This window comes from Lissotriton vulgaris, chromosome 2_1, assembly GCF_964263255.1.
Source record: "Lissotriton vulgaris chromosome 2_1, aLisVul1.2, whole genome shotgun sequence".
Lineage (NCBI taxonomy): Eukaryota > Metazoa > Chordata > Amphibia > Caudata > Salamandridae > Lissotriton > Lissotriton vulgaris.
The window spans coordinates 1,886,226,967-1,886,251,293 of NC_141687.1; positions in this window are offsets into that span (position 1 = coordinate 1,886,226,967).

The window sequence follows — 24,327 nt, forward strand, 5'->3', positions numbered from 1 at the left end:
GCACGGAGGCCCCACGTTTGAGGTAGTAATCAAATTCAGCTCAGATCTGTGTCAGTTCGTCTATTTACTTCACAAGTCGTAATCATCGTTTGTTTTAGAGACAGAGCTATATTCTGCTGATGTCTTCAAACCACAATTTACAAATTCCTAAACGTGTATACTATCTCCTTTCAATCTGCATGTTAGTTTTGAAATTAATTATACCTTTTCCAGTGGACTTAAAATATTTGCCGGGGAATGTCACTTGCCAGTCGCCTTCACCAATGCCTATTGTAGAATTCATTTGCATAATTAAAGCAATTAGTGAATGGAAACTAGCTAGGTGAGCCTAATAATAAGTAAAGGCATGGTGCAAGTGATGGCATTTGCACAAGGGGGCTGTATGCACCTGCTTCCTGGGCTTTCAAAGTCCAACCCCCAAGCATCTAAAAGATTCACCTTTCAGAAACATTGCATGCAGCACCGCCCATTGATTGACTTGTGAGTCTCGGGCAAACAGGCATAGGAAGGCAGATGCTGTCCAGAATTTTTTTGCATTAGCCCCAGACATTAACGCTCCACAGGCATATCACAGACTCATATCATATCAAAAAAGGTCGGCTTGCTGCCTGCTGGCAGTCAGGCGAGCGCCTGATTGCAAGCAGGCTGCCGTAGTGCTGTTGTTTCTTCTCTGCACCAGGAGACAGATCTACAAGAGGCCCAGCTCTCAATAGTCTCTTCAGCTGAGTTTTCTGAGCTTTTCAGAGATGATTCCAAAAAATTGCGTTTGAAGCATTATAATTAAACTCATCTACAGCTGCTCGGATGAAACAAGCAAAAACTCTTCCCATGTCAAGGACGGCCATCATTTGAGCCTGTTTTATCATTTCTGTTTCCTAGTGTCTCCCCGTGTGAGATCCATTACTTCTCTGTCTTTCAACTACCGCACCGCTCGCTTGGGAGTGACTTTTCAGGTCACTCACTGCAGGATAATCCTGCCCGGAGTGAAAATGTACTCTTCACACTGCAGATGACAGGTCTGGAACATAGATGAAACAAAAGAAAGTCATTCATTATTTATATATATAAAAAAAGCAATTTAATGGGCTGTCTTTACTAACATTACATGCATCGGATGAGTTCACTCAAGTGGGCTTGTTTCCAAATCTGCCCCAGCTCCCCTCCCCCCCCCCCCCCCCCCCCCACAGACGCGGAATTAATACACTTTATATAATAAAGCGAGTTTTTGTTCAAAAGCATGAAAAAGAGGTGTCTTCTAGGGCCCCCCAGATTTGACGCCTGTGAAGTTGAGATGACAGGGGAGCATTGAGACTCCAGTGCATTGATGCTACCTTAGTCAACTTTCGTTCAGACAACACTGCTTATTGAGCGGATAAGGCCAGGTTTTCCTGTCATCTTTCAAAGCAGTTGTCAACTTTGGGAAAATGAAATAAGTTTTCAAACTGGCTATTGACACTCACATATATCTCTACCACTCTTCAGAACGCAGAATGGATTGCAATTCAGAAATTAGGAATAAGAAAAGGGGTTGATTTTCTATAAGCATCAGTGGAAGCAGGAATAGTCAACGTTTCTATCCCTGCATCCTGGCTGCACAATACTATATTCCTCTAACCAGAATGGAAACATCAAATTACAAATGTCAATTAATAAAAAGCAATTATTTTCTTCAATTTAAAAAAAAACATCCTTAATGAATAAATATTTTTACTCAGTGCAATGACTTCCAGAAATATGAAGGAATATTTTGGGGAAACAATAAAGATTTGACATGTCTAAACAGCATGCTCATACATTATTTCAAACTGAATTTGTTGCAAAGAACCATAAAAAATCAGTTCAATTTTTCCTTGGAAAAACTGAAGGTGCTGTTGTGTGTCCTTTGGTGGAATCTGCGGTGTTCGCATGGGAAGCATTGCAGTCAGTTGTCTCCACAACACTTCTCTCCAGAGCCCTTCTGTGCACGTATTCCAGAAGCCTGTACACCATGGAGCTCGCATGACAAGCCAACATGTGTGCAGCTGTATCTGTTCTGTTTCAAAAGTGAACAAAAGCTCTTTGCCCGGTTCAAGGTAATCCATTGCACTGGAACCTTAGTGCAAATGTTGTCTCCAAACGCAACATCTGCCTCTCAATATTCGAAAAAGAAACCGCAATGAAATCACATCAAAAATACGTTGCCAATGATCAAAAAATTATGTTAATTTCTCTTAAAGTTTATTGAGTCAATTCACGACATTATATGTTGTGGGAGGATATGCCTTACTCTTGTACCTATACAGTGTGTAAAAACAGCTTGCCTTTAGAAACCACACAGGTTTGTTTTTGAGTTGCATGCAGATCTGAAAGAGGAGGCATGCTTTCTTGTAACATCGTCCTGGACGGAGCTTCAACACTTTGATAAATCAAAATAAAATGTAAAAGTTGCCTATTGAAAATAAAATAGAAAATCCCTCTGAGTTTGGTAGTGCAACAGAAAATTCACTATGATTTGTGTTTTGGAAGGTCATATATGAAAAAGAAGACGGAGAACCCCTGTACTCTGTATGACAATTTGTAGGTTATGCTACTGCGTTAATTTTGTTGCATGTGTTTGTATAGCACACGCTGAAATAACACATTGCACAGCATGAGACTACACTGCTGTTTTATTGGACGGTTGAGTATGAATGGGACAGAGATCAAATGTGTCTTTAAGCAGTGCAAACTTTGAGAGCACAAACTTGGTCTGGGTGATGACAATGATGCAGGAAGATTAGCTCACCCTCTCAATTAACGCAGAGCAGGAAAATCCCATGGAGGTCAGGGGATCCGGGCTGCCAGAGCGGTCAACCCGCAGCGGCTGCAGAGGCTGATCGAATGCAGAATTAGCAGCCGTCCCCAAGCCTTGGCGCCCAGCTCCGCGTCAGATTAAGCCCTGGCGTGGAGGAGATATGAAAAGCATTTCAATTAAGGTCTGAGGTTACCGGTTAGAATGCAGTCAGGCAGCCCAAACACCATTCTTCACCTTTTTTTCCCCCTCAAAATAAATTATTTTAATTAAACTCAGATGCTCTATAATTCGCACCTGCATATATTAAGTACTAGTTTAAACCAACTCTGATATATTAAAAAAAACAGTGCCTAATTCCCACTTGACTGAATTAGGCACTGAAAAATGAATGGCACTTTTAAAAATATTCTGTCACATTCATTAAAAAAAAAAAACCTGAATGTTTTCTTGAAAAGACCGTGCGATATCTTTGGCTTGTAAATAGTGCTAGTATGCTAACTGAGCTTTGTGATACCCACTTAATGATAAAAGATGTTCTTATTTTTGCAATTGTGCAGTGTTGAAATTATCCTCCTTTAAGCAGCTTGTTGGTGCGATTCGCCGCCTGTTATGTTATGTTATGTTACTTTAGTTTGTTTAGCGCCAACTCATCCACAGGTCTCAAGACGCTTTAGACCAAGGAAAACACAACAATTCTACCAACCAGAAAGGGAATAAAATAACATGTAATTAAATGGTTAAATGGGTCAAGGGCTTCCCTAAACAGGCGGGCTGTGCACCTCAAATGGGAACCTTGAAGTTTCTCTAGGGAGGAAACTGGAAAGTTATGTATGTATAAGGTGGTGACAGCAGTAAGGAGCTCCCAGAAGTCTTACCCAGCCTCAGGAGAAGATGGCTTTAAGAAAATAAGGAGTCTTCCTGACAGATTCATCCAAACTGCTAGTAGATGAGGCCAGAAGCAGGCAGGCATACAGAAACTATGAACACATCCTCCAGTGCCACTTCAGGGTAAGAAGACTTGGGCCAGATGTAGGTACTGTTATGATCAAGAGACCAGTGCCTCTGAAAGACTGATATCACTGTTTCTGATACACCATACTGACTACTTGAAGGCACCCAATGACGTTTTCTAACTGTATCCATACCACTCTTATTGTTTTTCAAGTCTGGAATATGCCAAACTCCCCACTACAGAAAACTAAAAAAAAAACTAAACCAGCTCAATGAACTGTCACTGCTGAAACATACAGTGATTAGACAGTGAATACTTCGAATCCCTGCAATACTGACTCCACATTCCATCTTTCTGAGGTCAGTAATTTGAGTATCATTAATTTGAATAATAACACCCGTCATTAACAGCTCAAGATGTTATGAATATTAAAGTTAAAATATGTTTGCTTTATTGTGTATTGAGATGATTTTGAAGAGGGAAAGATTCATTTCTAGTGAATGGGGACAGTTCCTTAATGGAACTGTAGCTTTTTAAATTTTATTCAGAAGATAGAATAAGTTAAGTTAGTTTGAATATTTCTGAATTCATACCTTAACATTTTTTACAAACAGTACAATCCAGCACACATCTGCACGTCCTCACTCTACATTTAATCAGTTTTGTAAATGTAAAGCGACTTCCTATTAGGAAGGGGCGTTCCGACATGATGGTGTGCTGAGCCCAGCAGGCCACCATCCCTGAGAGGGCCAGCTATTCCCAATGGGGTCGCAAAATGCAAAATGCAAGTGCCTCATTAATATTAATGAGCCTCGCATTTTGCGACCTCATTGGAAATAGCAATCAGTGTCTCTGACACTGTAGTACATAGTAAATTGTGACTCAAAATTTACAACTCGCAATCAAGCGCAAAATTGCGAGTCGTAATTTACTATGGTCGTACATCTGGCCCTATGTCCAGAATGTTTATGAACATGTGTCACTCGGGAAGGAGAGTAGAAAATAACTGGGACACACCCGGGATGAAGCGGTAAGGACACAGACAACAACTGTGACTTGACGAAAAATATGACCACAATTATTGTAGAGCATGCCCAACAGAGATTGCCAGAGGAGGGCATCCCTAATGAGGTCTGTGAGGGGAGGAATGACTGGGTGGACTCATAAAGATCTCTAGCGGTGGGGAAGCAACAGGGCTCTAGAAAAACATGGACAGTAGCTCTTTTTTTAAGCCCTTTTAAGCAGAAATCATGTAGCTTCCTAAAAACTGCATTTTACAGTGTTTGTAGTGTTAAAAACAAATCCGTCCAGGAATAATTTTTACAACTTTTAAATAGAATCTACCTTCAAAATTCATGGAAAACTTTCTTGGCCATTACTTGCTGACGAAGTTTGATTGGCAACTGGATTTTCTCCATGCCCTACTCAATTTGGTGATCTCTGCTGTTAGAGAGAGTAGTAGACATTAACTCACAGATATTTAGGCAGATTGGCTGATTAAATGATAGAACTCAGACTTTTAAAAATTCTCTCTTTCCCATCCACGAAGACCAATCTATCCTGAAGGTCCTAGAGGGCTCTCATTAGTAACTCAGCATATATGTGGCTGTGCTCTTCTTTGCTCGCTGTGGTTGCTGAGACCAGGGCCAGTTCTATATAATGATACGAAGTTAATACCCACCGGTCTACAGTACTGAAAGGTCCTTTCCACTCATGGCCCCATGATCTAAACTACTTACTTCAAGCTTCATGAAGTTTCCTTGGCTTCGACAATCTGTCCTGCAAACAATTCATTCCCATTCTTAACTTAGGGAGAGGAGTTTGCCCAACGCTACGACGGTCGGCCTCGATTCTGGGGAACTGGGTTTGAGTTTTGGCAATGACGCTCAACATCCTGTGATTCTGGACAAATCACTTAATTTCTCTGTGCCAAACAAAAATGAATGTGTCCTCACGTAATGCAACTGGTGCTATGTAAAGTGCTCTGATAGATGGTTCGAGTCAAGTTTGCGCTATATAAAACTCTGTAAAGTATAAAAAAAATAAAAAATAACAATTCTATCTAATATAAATGCCCTCCTGTGGTGGTAAGGGACAGGAAACTCTGGGTCATCAAAGTAGATGCCAGTGAACATCTGGAGCACGAAGAAGCCATTGCTTTTACCTGCATTGTAGCATCGGAGGGTTGCTGAAGTTTGTAAACCACAAAATGATTGTAATGGGTCCTGCACGGGTTTCTAAATGGATCAACAGGGCAAAATGCATACATGCAGCCAAATTATGATGTCGGCCGGACAGCCACCGACAGCCTGTTGGTGGCAGTCTGTCCAATATCTGTTACTGCTTTTCAACCACCGCATTATGATGAGCGGTGGTTGGAGGCAGCAGGACTCATCTGACATGCGCCCCTTTGGACTGTTGGCTAGGAACGAAATACCCTACAATAGGGGATGACATGCTCAGGCACCACCATAGGGATTACGATCTCCCTTTCAGGCAGCCTTTCCATGGCCTTTGCGCCCCTTTGGACTGTTGGCTAGGAACGAAATACCCTACAATAGGGGATGACACGCTCAGGCACCACCATAGGGATTACGATGTCCCTTTCAGGCAGCCTTTCCATGGCCTTTGGGGGACTTTGGGGGCCCCTAGCAGGGCCCCTTGCCCGCTGGGTCTCGGCATATGTGCCTGGTTGGCACACAGTGCAGAGATGTTTCCAAACATGCCTTTTTGCATTGAGGCTTGTGCTGCGGTTCTTTTCTGGGCCACAGCAAAAGTCATGTTTCCGACCTCCTACACAGCAGCCGGATCATAATTTGAAGGTCAGGACCACCGTTTACTTGTCGGGCGGTCCCGAACCTGAAAACGATGTTGATCGGAAACAAGCGTATGGTTCAGTGGATGCCTGCACACCAAAGGGTAAGTGTAAAGATATTTTAATTAACTTATAAATGCTACCACTGCTTTGCCCACACATACATCCATTCCATAATGAAGGCTTGCACAGATTTCATACACTAATGGAATCACTGAGACCCAGGTTTCAATTCGACCTACATAGATGCAAGAGCGTGTGACACATAGATGCCACGACAGAAGGGCATAGCTAAATGAAGGAACATACAGAAACATAGACAGAAAGAAAGACAGGCATGCCTGCATAAATGGAGACAAATTGGCATACATCAGAAGACAGCAAAATATAGTTATATAGTCAGACAAATGCCTCTCGCTTTCTAATAACGTGAAGAAACTTGGTTGCATTACCAACCAGTCTTTGAAGGTTTTTTTTATACATCTGCATTATGCATTAAGTTCTCACAGGAGAAGCATTCAACTTTTCATTTTAAATACCCGGTTAGTTACAGCTATATTAAACAGAATCCTGGGGTTTGCTCAGTGCTCCCGGCCATTGAGTAATAAGTGCTCTACATTTCCAGACTCGCCCGTGGTTTTATCATCTTCGTGATGACCCTAGAAACTGGGAAACCACTTCCTCAGCATATTAAAAACGTCGGTGTTACAAAGGGAGCTCTGAATAATGCATGCATTTAAGGCAGATTCTCCCTATTACAATGTTTGCAAAAACTTCTGGAAGTTCTGCAATGCTTCTACGTATTTATAATGTGAATTGTAAAACATTAGACAGTGCAAGTGACGCGCTTTCCATATTCTTCCATACACCAGAGGGACAAAAAGCCAAAAAACCCATAAAATAGTAATGCACGATTTAATTTTACCTGCTGTACTGTGCCAAAAGTTTCTCCTTGTTAAAGTGTATGTTAAATTATGAATTAATTGTGCATGAAAGGTGCTGTGGGCGAGCACATGAATGCCAAACCTTCCAATTATCCATTTAAATAGTGCAGCGTGGGCAGTCATCTCGCCTGGTACCTGGCCATTTTCAGTGCAAGATGCTCCCTCAGAGTCCATCAGGGTACCTCGGAGCAAGAGCAGAAGTGCTCATTCTTTGACTGGGTGTCTGTTGAGGCAGAACTCCAGGATTGGCTTTCATCATCATTATCAATTGATCAAGATGAGCTTTGATCGACATACGTCTAGCCCTGCAAAAGAGAACTATCAACATTATTTCAGGGTACTATCAACCATACACTTTTAATACCACATCGTAAAACATTGTTTAAATGCTTCACTGCAATAATAGTGCACAACACATACAATGCTCACCCCATTCTTTGGACATGCGATAACATGCAGACTGTGTAAACGACATTTCTTTTACAGTAACTGATTTTTTTTTTAAAATCTGGAATTACAGAAAGGATGGAGCAATTACTCCTGAAAGCAGATGACAAGGTTGCCTAAAGTTATGAAGCTCCAACAAGTAGAAGCAACTAAGTTAAAGTGCAGTCCAGCCTAGGACTTGAAGATGTACTCGCATGATGCAGATGAATAGGTTATAAGAAACAGTTTCCCATCAGAGTAGCAGAACGCAAGGAAAAGGACAAGAAATGTGTCATCATAAATCTTGTCTCGACATCTTCAGCACATTGGCTGGCCTTAGTCAAGAAATTCTAATATAAATGTAGGAAAATAATTGTTTTTTATTATTGTGGAGTTTGACTACCTGTAAGTGGTATGGGTGCTATTACCTAGTTTCATTTTGTTTCATTAAGTAAATTTAAGTTAATTCAGTAGAGCAGAAGAGTGAGGGACCTTACTGGGATTTAAACTGCAGATGTCAGCACTAGGTTTTTGACTTCAGCTCACTGAACCACCTTGCTAACATAAAATACTGGCGCACAAGATTTACAGTTGCCTGGTAAGAAAATCCAAATGATTATTGGAGAAGGGTTAATAGGCAGAGACGAATCCACTAACAGGAATTCAAAAACATTGGAATAAGGAGGGAGTGCCTACAAGGCTAAGATGGGGGCCAGAACTCAGAGAGGCTTCTGACATAAACTACATAATCATTCTCAAGCATGTCTTTCACAAGCTCATTAACCCTTGTAGAATGCATCATTGACTCACCCGTGGAGTACCCAACAGTTGCGGAGAACTGGGACTGCCCCGCCATCAAGATCACTGGTGCAGCTCGGCTCTGGTGCCCCACATAGGGAGAAGTTGTGCAGGGGCGGCTCCAGGCTCATGGCGCCCCTGGGCAGGGAGCGTAGGTAGCGGGCCCCGGAAGAGGGGGTCCGGGCGGGGCCCCGGAAGAGGGGGGGTTAGGGTGTTTGGAAGTGGAACAGAGCCGGAGGCCACTAAATCCCTGCCAGGGGAAGCCACGCAAATATGTATCCATCCTCAGAGTATTATTATATTAAAGATATATATATATTGGCGTTGCGGCCCCTGGGGTTTGGTGGCCCTGTGCAGGTTCACAGCTTGCACACGGCTAAGGCTGCTCCTGAGATGTGAGGTGGAGTCGCAGCTGTTGTAGACCAGGTGACAGCGTTTTGTGATGACGGACAGACAAGTGTGCAACAGATGACTAAGGTGAGAGGAGAGGTTGAAGTGGGTGGAGGAGAGACCAGAGCGTGGGGTTCCGGCTGCAGTGAGGCACGGTTGAGATCTGAAGCTGATGACTCTGTGTCAGAGAGTAAGGCGCAATCCTACAAAGGGCTATGTGCTGTGGCCAAGGGTGAGGTTTGGCGACAGGGTCCCTTGCAGCCAAATCTCCAAGGGCTGTTGCGGGGCTTGACTTATAATACTGGACTAGCCTTGGATGCTTGCCACATAGCGAGGAACATAAACAGTGACAGCAGAGGGGCAGGCAGAAGGTGGAGGAGTTTGTCTCCTTTTGCTTCCCACTGTCATGCTGGGGGTCTGGGTCCTCCTGCTTATTTCCTTCTGCCTGAGGAATGTTGGTAGGAACACCAGTGAAGGCCGGAAGATAAGTGGAGGATCAGGGGACCAATATAATAAAACAATATAGCATGGACACGTGGACAGACACTGGGGGTCACTGATGAGTAAGCATGGGCGAATTTTGCGAATCTCGCGTTCGTGAATTTTGCGGATTTGCGAACTCGCAATCCGCAAAAATCCGCGAATTCTCGCGAATTTGCGGGGTTTTTTTTGTGTTCGCGTGGGTTTCTGCCAGTTCGCGAGGGTTTTGTACAATTTCGCAAACGCGAACTTACCTGTCGGGTCGCAAGTTTTGCGAACTTGTTGTTTCTACGTGTCCACCCTGTTTGGGACACTCTTCTTCATCACTGCCACCCTCTGTCACCACTGCCACTCTATGACTACTCATGCCACCCTCTGGCCCACCCATGCCACCCTCTGTTTCAGGATGAGTACTTCGCTCAACTACACGGAACTTCTATGGGTTTTGCAGGGGCCCCTGCATATGCTAATATTTTCATGGCCCAATATGAAGCGAACAATCTAATGACACTCACGGAATGGTCACACGTCAAAATGTACAGTCGGTTCATAGACGACGTATTTCCAATTTGGGACGACACACGTGAAAGACTTGAAGAACTAATCACAGTATTAAATACAGTGGACCACAGGATTCAATTCACTCATAAAATCAGTAATTGCGTCATCGACTACCTTGATGTTAGGATAACAAAAACACAACAAGGTTTTGAAACAGCACTATACACGAAACCAACGGATCGCAACAGTGCGCTCCACTACAAAAGCTTTCACCCCAGGAGTCTCATCAGCAATCTACCGGCATCTCAGTTTATTCGAATCAAACGGATTTGTTCGGAACCACACGAGTGTCAAACGAATTTGGAAAAACAAACCCAGAAATACATAGACAGAGGCTATCCGCCAGAAGTTTTGGAACGACACCTGAACAAAATAACCACGATGAACAGAGTTGACCTCTTAAAAACACGAGAAAGAAAAATACAAACCAGAATGGTATTCATGACCAAATATACAACACTCTCTACAAAAATTAGAGCCATCATCAACAAAAGATGGGAGCTGTTATCAGAAGAACCAGACTTTCACGGGATTTTTAGAGAGTTACCTGTACATGCCCACACCAGAGGACCAAACTTAAGAACCAAGTTAAAACATAAACAACCTACCATGAGCTCGACAACATACAAAGGAACAACAAGATGCACCAATTGCACTAACTGCAACAATGTGATCATAGGAAATGTGTGCACACACCCAACCACAGGAAAAACTATACAGCTCAAACATAACAGCGACTGCAATTCCAACAACGTTGTATACGCAATCAAGTGCCCTTGCGGCAAAATGTACGTTGGAAAAACGGAACGCAAAGTGAAAGTGCTTATAACGGAGCACAAGAGTAGAATACGCAACCTGAACCTAACGTCACCCTTAGTACTTCATTGGAGAGATGAAAAACACACCATATCACAATTGCGATTTTTTGTAATTGAAAAGGTACAGATAAAAGAAGGCATTGACAATCACCAGAGATTAATGCAACGTGAACTTTTTTGGATTAAATATCTAAAAACATTAACCCCTTTAGGGTTGAATGACAAATATGATCTCTCATGTTACCTATAGGTATTCTATTTTGTCACATGAATTGACATAACCATACAGATCACTTAGTTATTGTATAAATCCATAAGATCAATACCTTGGGAAAATAACAGACATACCGCGACAAATTACATTGAAAGGAATTGATCATGTAAAACTGTTTTATCACATGAAATTGCCCTACAATGAAATGTGAATCCCATCATTGACATGACCACCAAATGTTTACATGAGTGTATATAGACCTTACATGTATCCAAATGACTTTAGGTGTCATACAGTTTGAAATTGTTTATTGTTTGGGAATGGATATGACCACCAAATACTCATATGAGTGTATATAGACCTATCATGTATTCATATGACTTTATGTTTCATACTGTTTGAAATAAGCTTGAACACTTAGGTCATTACCATTTTTAAATTAACCCACATGTATCAACCAGCAATCCACACGACTATTATATCATTAATGGTGGTTACCCTTAGTGATGTAGAAAGCACAACCAGAAAAACAGGGTCAGCCCTTTTAATAAACACCTGTCATAATTTAAACATCCTTATACAACGACCGCCCGCAGAGAGTTGCCAATTGGTTACCCATAATTATGCAGCAAATATAACCAGGGTCAGTCCTTTTAAACAAATCTCTGTCATGATTTAAATATCTTTATATAGCGATCGTTCGCAGAGAATTGTCGACAGCCCACTCATTACATTTTTTAAGACACCCATTGTGACACACATCGGGAACCAGCCGGTATTGAAATTCCTTTTAATAGGCAAGTGAACATCTCTACAAACAGGCTCTACAGACAGTCCACAACGTGGGCGATCAGATATATTAACGTGAACCTAGAGTGTTAGATCGCTACCATATCAGTAATCACCACCACATAGAACATTGCGTTCCTCGGCAAATGACATGTTTAAGTATGGCGCCCATAACTATTACCAGGACAACCACGTCTTTTTGGTGTAGTCCTTTTTTTATGTCATTAACTCCGCTTCACGGCGAAGTAAACGGAGCTTCATATGGCGTTCTACCGGCACTCCGCGTAGGATAACGCTTGTTATACGGAAACCCATACAAGGTGGAAACCTTTGGCGAACCAGGTATGCTGTAACATGTTTATATCTAGCATCTTGAAATTAGCGCCACACTGCTTCTAAGCAGATTAGTAATTGAGTTTTCTCTCACCAGATTGTGATTTGATTTTGGTGAAGACAAGGTAAGGGTCTTATGGCCTGGAGTATTAGAGGGATCTACATGCTAAATAGGATTAGTTTTATCCTGATACATATGAATTTCTTTTTTCAGCGAGCATAAAACGACATATACAGGTATGTTCCCATTAGTCTCCTCGGGATATAGTTTATAAAACCCTCATGCAGCCATTATTTGATAATCAACATTGATTATTCATTATCATTCACAGTGACGAATACTGAACCCAAGGATTGAGGCGTATATAAATTGTTTGACACATCAGGTATGACATAAAAGTAGAGTTTAGTCACCAACACCCCATGAACCCCTATTAAGATTCTGATATCATTTTATATGTTTGATTTCCAGAGACGCCCCTGATGAAGGCACCTTCGCGGCGCCGAAATGCATTGGGCTCACGTGTAAAATATGTATATACTGTATAATGTGGAAATTGGATTGAAATCAGAATACTGATGTATTTGTTATGTTTGTAAAAATGATGAACTAATGAAATACGCTTGTATTATGAAAAATGGTAATAATACATGAGTAACATAAATAAACTAAAAATAGAACAAGAATAAAACAAGCAACTAAATTCACCAAAAGTGTGTGAAGTATAATTAAAGCGCGGAGCGCTAAGTGCACAGTGCCCGATTTGGTGGGCCCAACAACCCATCGTAACTTACCCTCTGTTTCATCACAGCACCCTCTGGTTGTCCAGTGTACATTATTGTGGCAAAGCAAAGCACACCTTCCCTGCCTCAAGTGACCTGAATTAATTTGGGGCTGATTAGGGGCTGATTAATGTGTCACTGTTGGATTTGAACTTCCAGCCTGGCTCCTGCTTGTCTCCCTTAGCTGTAATTCAGGACCTTTGTGGCATATGTGTAACTATTCTGAGGGTCAGAGCAGGGTCACATAATAGTTGCAAGTAGGCAACTGAACTCTGGAGGGGCCCCTCAGGAAGCACTACAGGAAATGGCTACTAATGATGAGCTTGAACTTTTGAAACTGGTAAGTAGTTTCAGTTTTGCTAAGATCGTATTTCTGCAATTTAGCGCTTATTCGCGGGGCGCGAAGTTGAACTGGGAAGCCGCGAACAGTGCGAGCAAGCCATAAAATCCGCTGCTCGCGGATTTGCAGATTTCGCGGGAAATTCGCGAATCTCGCGGATTGCGAATTTACCGAAAATCCGCAAAATCTGCGAGCGGAACGGATTTTCCGCCAATACTTACTGATGAGTGGATCTACTGAATGAACCTTAATGTCAATAACCTAGCAAGGGAGCCTGGGCTTACGTGGTGCACTGGGGCTCTGGGTAACAGCCCAGATCTGGAGCATTCGCTCCTTTATGTTGGCATGATGCAGCGTATTTATAGCGCAGTCTCCACCTTGTTGTGAAACCCCGCCTTTGCACCTTTTGCCAGCATGAGCCAAGCTATCTCGGGTTCTGCTGGTTCAAACTTGAAACATAGAGGGCTCTTTAAAGCCAGGGGAACGTGAAGGGTGGTTCCTATTTTTCGGAGTAGGTCTGCTGACTGCTCATGCTGCCTTGGGTGAGTGAGGGCACTCTGAGAGCTGGCGGGTCTTCCACAGAGCAGATCTGTACTATCTTTAGAGGAACTGCACTTATCTTCACATCAGTGGTTCCCAAACCTTTTAGAAGTACAACCCACATTTTAGAAAAACAAACACTCGTGGCCCACCTGCCTGTATTGGGCATAGGATGGGCTATTTTTGTATGTAACTACGTCATCATGTGGTAGCCCATTGTCATTTACAGACAGCACGATTTCCATTAAAGTGGCCACTAAATTTGCTTAGATATACAGTTTTAATGATACAACAATATAGCAGACAAATGATAACATTTGGAAACAGAGCTTCTGTGAATATTTATCATTTGTGTATCATCAAGTAAGTGGCTTGATTTGTTTTGACCTTATGAAAATCTCTGTTTCCAGAAACCTTCAGAATTACAAAAATGTGCTTCATTTTTGCTTTCCTAGCTTCTGGATGCATACAGTTAATTTACAGGTATTTACATTCTGTTACATGTGGCAAATAACAACATCCTATATTGTCACAAAATTCACTTAAAAAAACTCTTCTCACTTTGCAGTTAAAAGCAAGTAAATATCAATTCCCATTTTAAAAGAATAAAGCTGCCTGACATTTTACCTCTGTCTTTGAATCAGCAGCGAATGATGTAAGATACACACAGAATTTAAATGCAGCTTTATTTATTGCTTTTACTTTCCTGACACTCCACAAATCAGCTTTTGACCTACCAATGGATCACAACCCATTGTTTGGAAAAACACTCCTCTACTTCATGGCTAATGATAAACCCTCCACAACCTAGAAACTGGACACCTTAGATAATACATTCACTCTGGAACCAGACCCAGGGGTGCACAAAACACTGATCTAATTCAACAAATGACACCAGATACTGCCACAATTCTCCAGGCAATCAACTCCTCCACAGAAGCGCTGGAAGAATAAATTGGTGCTGTAGGCACCAATCTCATGCTCCTGAGACAGGACTTATGTCAAGCGGTGGATAGAATTATGGAAACAGAGGGCGGAGTCTCGGAATAGAAATCACCTTGAATCACTCCAGAACCAGATATGTGCACTGTTGATGATGTTTAAGGCATTGGAGGCACAATCAGAAGACTGTGAGGGATGAGCTTAGAGGAACAATCTATGCTTCATTGGATTCCCAGAGGGTCATGAGGGGTCAACCACAGAGGGGAATTTGGAAAAATTGTTGCAATCCTTGATTTCCTGAGACTTCCTTTCATCATGCTTCATTATCGATCGAACCCATAGGGGCCCCGGTTTGTCCAGTAATCACATGGTTCCTGAATTACAGAGATGAGATCCTTACATTTGCTTGCAAATAAGATATATTGATGAACTATTCCCACAAGATCATGATTTCCACGCACTATACTAAAGTACAGCAACTGTGGAAGTCTTTCCTAGAAGCCAAAAAGAAACTCCATAAATGAACATCCTATACATGCTCCTTTATTCAGCCGAACTTAAAACCATTTATCAGAAACAAACACTGTTCTTTGACACCCCAGAGGTGGTCTAGGAGTGAGAGGAAGAAAGGGACATCAATAAATCATATGAGCAACCTCCATATGGAGGAGTCCCTTTACCAAGAGACAGAAAAGCTACAACGGAAATTGGAGCTCCATCTCACAGATCGCTATACTCCCTCTCCCCTAAAGCATCATTTTTACTAGAAGAAATGAGAGGCCTATATGATGGGACTTGGAGTAAAGTGATACCACAGACACCATAACAGCCTTCCTCACTCCCACTTGTGACTGAGAGCATAGCATCATAGATGCTTACGACTAAAGCAAGGTTTAACAATGTATAATATCCAATAGCTGTGAGGACATGGTGGTCGGGCAATAGGAGTCAAAATGCCCCAGCGGGTTGGATTATAGTGGTTTTGGCATTACATTTGATTAATCTCACCTTTTCTTTTGGGATTGTTGGCATGTCGTTGACAATCTGTGTTTTTGTGGCCACCCTGTGGGGGCTGATAATTGAGTTATCGCACGACAGATGATTTATTTTCATTAAGGATTGGCAGAAGTGAGGATTTTAAGTTTTCTGTTCCACCTAGCCTGAGGCTCACCTGAGCCTTGACACACACTGCACCGAAGCTCAAAGCACATCACTCTTACATTACAGAATGGTACCCATGTGTGGCTAGCTCTAAGTCCTGGTCAGATAGAGTCAACTGAAAGTTTTGTTGTGAAACGTAAGTTACCTATTGGACAAGTTGCAGCTGTACTTAAACATGCAAATAGGCTTCATGTTGACACCGTGTTCTTACAAGAAACCCACTTGTTGTGTAATAATTGTCCATTCCTAACTCAAGGAGAATTTCAGTTGGGTCTCACACAGGGGATGGTCACATTATTTTAGGGACACCTGCCTTTCACGGTTTCACAGATTTGGCATGATAATTCTATGTGACACACAGGACAGTTGGAGGGACAGCCTCTCTCTTTGATCAATGTATATGTGCCGCTGCCCTTGACAGCCAGAATCCTAGAGTCTTGCAATGTTGCAATGCTTACCCATGGGTCTAGCAGTCCTGGGAGGAGACATCGAATGGGGTGGTGGGTGATGTACAAGGTAGATGGGTGGGGGACCAAAGACTTCCAACGGTTGTCCATGTCGGATGGCAACATTTATGGGAGCCTTGGATGTGACGGATATATGGTTCACTTTTCACACACATGAGAGCTGCTATACACTTTACTCTGGGCTCACGAGTCTCTTTCCTGTATTGACTACTTTCTCTTGACCGCTAGTGCTTTTCACAGAGTGACCAGTGTACAGATCCTTCCCAGTGGCCTCTCAGACCATTCAGTTATGGAGCTTGGTCTCCTTCTATACTTACAGAGGCTGGAATTGAGGTGGCACCAGAGTGTGTTTTAGCCCTGAAGGACAAGGATAGTAAATCTAACATGGATGGCACAATCTACACATATTGTGGGATTAACAGGGGTTCAGTAAGCTCAGCTAATACTCTGTAGGACGCCTTTTTAAAAATATTAGAGGAGACATTATTGCTTTTCAATCAAGCCGCAGAAAAGAAAAATCAGCGAAAGATTTCCAGACTAAAATGAAGAACACTGAAACTGGAGACCCAATATCTACAATCCCGTCATTTGCCACACTTAAAGACTAGCTACATCCTATAGCACTCCTGTGGCAGTTACTCCTTAATAATGCATTAATCGTATGGCTAGCAACCCAGTCCCATGTTTATTCATGTTGGAACAAGGCAAGTAAGATGCTATACTACCAATGTCATGACCTCCAACAAAATGACCCAATCTACACCTCTCAGAGGATAATTATCTAATCAATACTTTTTATAAATGTATAGCCAAACACTTTGCAAAAGACTATACAATACTAGACTCACAGGCAGTTGAGGTGCCAGAGGCCGCCCTGAGGGGGTGCCTGCTAAAACTCCCACTATGATCACTGTCTGGAACAAATAAAGATCTTCTACATCGTGATTACATGGTCCTGTCATAGCTGCTACTGGATGAGACCCTGGGCCCCAACGGATTCCAGATGGATTCTTCAAGCCTTTTGCTAATAAGCTAATAGACCACCTGACTACATTAATGAGATACTCACTGAAGATGGGGCGCTGAAGCCCGATCTCCGAAGGACTAAAATTATGGTTATCCACAAGACAGGCTGACTTGCCGATTTCTATTCCTCCTACAGATCGATTACACTACTGAATGAGGCAGTTAAATTCATGTAGAAGGCCCTAATCTAGATTTATGCTACAACAAGCTATGAGACATAATATTAGTTACATACATAAAGCATTGTGGTGTTGGGGGTTACTGTATTGTGTGGCTCGTGCCCCTGTCAAGTGTGCATTCTGCATTCTTGTTTAGAATGCGGTTCTGCTCCTTGACAGTTGCTCCTTCGACTCATGTCTGGAATGTTGCCTTTCCTGTGTGTGGTGTATTTTGTATCAATAAAGTACCTACTACTACTCACTTGTGTCCAGCGTACTTTACAATTGTGGCAACAAGTTGATGCACCACCCCGACAGACCCTGCACTCCTCGGTGAGTTCTTCTTCAGACGACCTTCGCTTGACTTCCTTCTGTCATGCTTCTGGATCCCACTGTCTCTGCGCCACACCCGACGGTGATTTCCATGCCTTCCTGGCACATTCCTTTTGTGAGTTGTGCATTTTTGCGTTGTTTCTACAAGTTGGACGGCCGTTGCCTCTGCCATTGTCTTCCGACGTCACTACTACGTCCTTGCTTCATCATTCGCTAGCAAGCAGCTGCGCTAGACATTAGACGTCATAACCTTGGTTATGACCAACGCTTCCCTGCACGTCAGACGTCGTAGCCCTGCCTACGACCTAAGCAATGTGATGCCATCTTCAGTGTGCTGGTCAGCTTTCTAGGGTTCCTACGCTCCTCGCTTCGTGACGCCATTTTTTTGTCATTTATTCTTCCCGCAATTGCCGTCACATCAATGCTTGGAATTCTACTTCTCTGACAGCCGGTGGAAGTTTTTGGTGCACTTTCCTTTCTTTCTCATTTTTCCACGCTCAGTTTTTTTGGGGTGGTTCTTTTTTTTTCCTTTGCTTATTTTCCTTTTTGTACAAACTACCGAGGGTGAAGAAAGGACGCTGACAGTGCCTACTAATTCTTCCATTTTAACATTTTACATTACCTTGAATTCCTTCTTCACAGCGAACTAGTCCCTCCCATTTGCAAAACTTCCTCTTTTTCAACATGTGTGCACAAAATTATCCTCTGAATCCACCTCAATCATTCTGGCCTTCTGGTGGAGTTTCCTGTAAGAAGTGGGTAGAATGGAAACCCTTCTTCTTAAACTATATGGAGACCATGGATGATGAAGGGAAAATATTCCTGCGCAAAAAATTTTTTTAACATTGTATTGGTCTGAGGTTCTGAAAGCTTTTACTCAAATGTCCAAAGCAATTGGTGGAGAAGGGGACTCTAATGTTTTTGATTATGCCATTGCTGATTTTCTCCAAATGTTTTTATCGGAATTGTTAGATACAAGTTTTTTCATTGAAAACAAGAACCTAATGAGAGTGTTGATTATTATGTGGCAGCTCTTAGAACATTTTCCCTTGACTGCCAGTTTGGTTCCCTTCAATAAGATTTCATCGGAGACTAAATTGTCATGCATGTTAATGTTTCCTCTATCCAAGAGAAGGTAATGGGTTAAAGGGGACACCAATTTTCTAAATATTTTAGCTTTAGTTATGAAAGCTGAAATATCTAGTAGAAGTGCCAAAGTTATTCAAGCTGAATCTGTTTATCAACATGTTGAAGTCATCAGTAAAGTGAATCCCAGCTCTTGCTCTTTTAAGAGTTCCGGTAAAGTTGATCTCAACCAGCTGGATAAAAGTAGAGAAAAATCCAAGACTCGTTATAAAAAAACCTTAAAATGCTTTAGGTGTGATAGCCCTTCTCACCTTGCCAACAATACGTTTTGTCCTGCTTTAAAACAAAAGTGTTCCCTTTTTGGTCTAATGGGTCATTTTGAAAAAGTATGCAAAAAGAAAACTAAACAAAGAGTTAAATTTGTTGAGGATGGTGATTACAGCGATGGTGATGCTAATTCTTCTTCCTATGTTGTGAAAAATTGTTCTTAATATTAAGGATAAGGTTGCTGAGAATATCTACAGGGTTCCAACAAGGAAAAACCTCTGTGTGAAATGTCGATTGGTGGGGTGAATAATCAGATTCATGCTGATTCAGGTCTCCCTATTCTATTATTAAAGAAAATGTTTGGAATTCCTTGTTTGCCTCCAAGCTAGGTTCAGTTCTGGAAGAACCTGATATTTCTCCGGAAGGGTATTCTGGGGAAAGAATTGATTTATTGGGATTCCAAAATTTAGTTTCAGGTTCAAGAAGCGTAGGAGTCTTGGCAAGTTGTATGTCTTTAAAAAAAGGCCCTTTTGTTTTAGGTTGGTTCGACCAGGGTGAACTTGGCATTTTGGTAGATCCAAATAGCCCTGAACCTGAAATGGTCCTAGCTGAGGGTGAGGTTACTGGAAAAAACATGCTCAAGAAGTTTCCCAATGTCATTAATGAAAAAATTGGCAAGTTAACTTGTTTTGAGCATAAAGTTGTCCTCAAGAAGGATGCTTGTCCCAAAATCTTCAAAGCCAGAAACATTCCTATTACTGTCAGGATGGAGGTGGAAAAAGAATTGAAACATTTGGTGGCTGAGGATAGCATTGAAAAAATGGAATTGTCAGAGTGGGTTTCTCCTGTTGTTATTGCCAGGCGTTCCAATGGCAATATTAGTTTATGTATAGACTTAAGATATCTAAACAACAATATCTTTGTTGACCAGTTTCCACTGCCACGGATTTCTGAGATGCTTTCTTCTGTTAAAGGTGCCACATTTCTTGCATCCATTGATCTTTCGGCAGCGTACCACCGAATTGTTTTACATGATGACTAACTCTGGGCGTAGTTTGCGAAGTAGCGCTACGCGTAGCTAATCGAAGTGCACTACGTGAGCTATGCGTAGCACTACGCGAACTGCGTGGTAGCCTGTTCGCACTGTGCAAGATGCCATTTTCAATGATTGCTCAGTGCAGACAAGCATCCGGCACTATGCAATCATTGAAAACGGCATCTTGCAGAGTGCAAGCTTTAGTTTTCTGCCGCTCGAGTAGATTTTTACTCGAGCAGCAGCTTTCTCAACGTGGACTGGTAGTTTCTCATTGCGAGCGGTCACGAGTATACGCAACCACTCGCAATGAGAAACCTGACCTCCCGCGTTGAGAATTTCACCAGGAGGTTTATTTTCCACACTTGCGATCGAACTTGATGTTGCTAATCGCGAACGAGGAAAAAGTCTCGTCATTTTGCTTGCTCGCTGTTGCCAACTTGACGTTGAGGACCGCGAGCAAGCAAAAAATGACCGTGGCACTACGCAACGATAGACTACGCGTGTTTGCACTGTGCTACGTGCAATTCGCGTAGTGCAAAGTAGCAGAAACTTTGCAATCTACGCGAGCGTAGCGTAGTGCTATGCCCAGGGTTAATGATGACTGCAAAATGTTAACTGCCTTCATCCCTCCTGTGGGATGATATCAGAAAAGAATGCCTTTTGGACTTGGGTCCACTGCAGCTGTTTTCCAGCGGCTTATGCATTCTTTATTTGGGCAGCTGGACAATGTCCAATGCTTTCAGGATGACATTCTTTTGTACGGAAAGGACAAAGCTGAACAAGACTCTATTCTCAACAAGGTTTTAGAGATTTTAGATTCTCAGGGCCTTACTGTGAATATTTCAAAGACTAAGTTTGCTGAAAGCTCTGTAACATATGTGGGTCATGCTTTGTGCTCTGATGGTGTCAAACCCAAACCTGAGTTGGTCAAGGCCCTACTCTCTACCCCTTCTACAACAAGCAAAGATGATGTGCGATCATTTCTTGGTCTTACTGAATTTTATGCCAAGTATATTAAAAACTTTTCTTACAGGTTGTACCAAATCAGACAACTTCTAAAGAATAGGTCCAAATTATTTTGGTGTTCTGGTTACGAGAAAGAGTTCCAGGGTGTCAAATATGCTATTGCCGAAGCCACTACTGTATCTGGTTTTGATCCTAATCTCCTTAGTATACTCACTACTGATGCCAGTTCTAAGGATTTAGGTGCTGTATCCCAGAAGCAAGTTGGTGGTGGTGAGCCCATCATTGCCAATGCTTCAAGGTCCCTTACTTCTGCAGAGGAAAGGTTTTCTGTTATTGAAAGAGAAACTTTAGCCGTTGTATGGGCTTTGGAGCATTTCAGAGCTTTCATCTAGGTTAAACAATGTCATATCAGAAGTGACCACAAACCTTCAATCTTCTTACCACTAATGGCATGTCTATGAGACTTCAAGATTTTGTTAATAAGATCTTTTATGTTCATGGCAAAGACAACGTCTCTGCTGATTTTTTGCCTAAGATGCTGTTGAAAAATAAAAAGAGTCTTTCCAATACTTGGGTTGATTTCCATATTGCTTTGGTTCATGATGAAGGCATTCCTTTTATCCATAAGCAGCTTTGGTTGGAATCCTATTCTGAAAATGCTATTGTGCAAAGTGTTCTGTCTTTTATTAACAATGGTTGGCCTTGCAAAAGTCTTTTAAGTCCTGACTTGAGGTGTTTTTGGGAAATGCACAATGAACTTTCTTCTGCTGACGGCATTCGTTGGAGAGGTGATAACGCTGTTCCCCCTTTCAAAATTAGGGACTATATTGTCAAATTATGTCATGAGGGCCATTGTGGCATTGTTAAGACTAAACAGTCTGTCAAGAATGGTTTCTGGTGGCCTAGTTTAGATATTTTTGTGGAACGCATTGTCAGGAATTGTGTGATTTGTGCCAATGCCGACACATCCCTTAAAACTTTACGACATAACATGAGTACCCCTTGCATTCCCAATGGTCCTTGGGAAACGATTGTTGTTGATATTATGGGCCCTATTGGCAAGGAGTCTAAGTATGTTATTTCTGCGAATGATGTGTTTTCTCAGTGGCCTTTTGTCAAGATTATTGACAAGGTTGATATTGATGCTGTCTTGTCCTTTTTCAACACTATTTTCACTGAAGAAGGTCTACCCACTCAGATCATCACTGATTATGGTGTACAGTTTGTTTCTCGCAGGGCTCCATTTGTTTTCAAAAGGTTAGGTCTAAAATATCGCACCACTTCTCTTTACAACCCCAGGCGAATGGCATGATCGAGCGTTTCAATAGGGTGCTCAAGAGTACTGTGCAATCTGCTAGTACTGAAGATAGTAAGTGGGAATTACGCATTTTTAAAACTGTTTGCTCTTATCACACCACTATCAATGACATGACTGGTTGTACCCCTTTCGAAATTATGAGAGGTAGGGTTGCCAGAACTAAAATCAATGCTGCATGGCTGGTTCAGAGCACAGTTTCCAATTTAGATGTGACATGTACTAAGGTTTGTTTAACTGCAAAAGAGGTTCTAAGGTTAACACCAACGTTGACATTGGCATGCTTGTCAAGGTTAAGAAACCTTTGAAGGTTAAGAAAGGTGTTTGTCAGTTCCTAGGTCCATTTGAGGTCACTAAAGTTTTGAAAAATGCTGTCAAGTTAAGTGATGGTAAAGTTTAGAATCTCAAGTGTATTGCTATTCTCAAATGTGACAAGAATGTTTATATTAATTTTACCTCTTGTGTAAAGGGCAATTGTTTGGATGATGTGGAGATTTGGATATTGCTGGTGAGAATTATCTTGTCGATTCTCCGGCTGTTGAAGCCTCATCTTCCAGCATTACTTCTGCTGAGGTAATCCAGTATGTGCTGTTTGCTTTGGGGAAAAGAATCAAAAGGAAATTTTTATGGACGTCTGATTATACTTCTTGATTGCTTTGGTTCTTCCTCTTCATAACTGTTCTTTTACTTGGTTTTTGTTTTGTATTTTGGGGGCAAGGTGTGTGGTGTTGGGGGTGACTGTATTGTGTGACTCGTGCAGCTGTCAAGTGTGCATTATGCATTCTTGTTTAGAATGCAGTTCTGCTTTCCTATTTTGTATCAATAAAGTACCTACTTCTACTCACTTGTGTCCAGCGTACTTTACACATTGTCGCATAGGCTGGACCCAGGATGCTACTACTAATTGATTGTGAGAAAGCATTTGATACAGTGAGTTTGGGTAGCATGTTCGACTTGCTTCAAAGGCTCAATATGGAGCCCATGTCTCTTAGATACATTAAGTTCATCTACCCAGACCTCTCAACTGGACTATGGGTGGGATGGGGTACATCAGAGTATTTTCCCATCATGAGGGGCACCACGGAGGGGTGCCCTCTGTCCCCCTGCGCTTCACCATTGCAGATTTGCTGACAACAGATGCACAGGTAAAGGACATTGAATAAGTGGAAGGAGAGTCTGACAGTGTGTTGCTATACGTTGACAATGTGTTTGATTTTTTGGCACACCCGGACCAATCTGACACCAGAGTATTGCAGATGCTTAGAGTCTATGAAGACATCACTGTATTGCATGTAAACTCAGCTAAAATAATTCTATGCCCAGTTGATAACCAAACCAATGCCAAGATTAGACCCTGGACCTACAAGTGGTCACAGAAGAGTTTAAATACCTGATCACTTACTTCATACAAGAAAACATAATTGCCTTGGCAAACAATAACAAACATGTCAGGGAAAAAAACTGAAGAAGATATACAGTTCTGGATGATGACCCAATTATCGCTATTGGGTAAATTAGCCATATTTAAGATTATAGCTCTGCTGGATCTATTGTACCATCTTCAAACTTTCCTTTTCCTACTCTCTGCTCCTTCTTCCAAAATATAAACCCAAT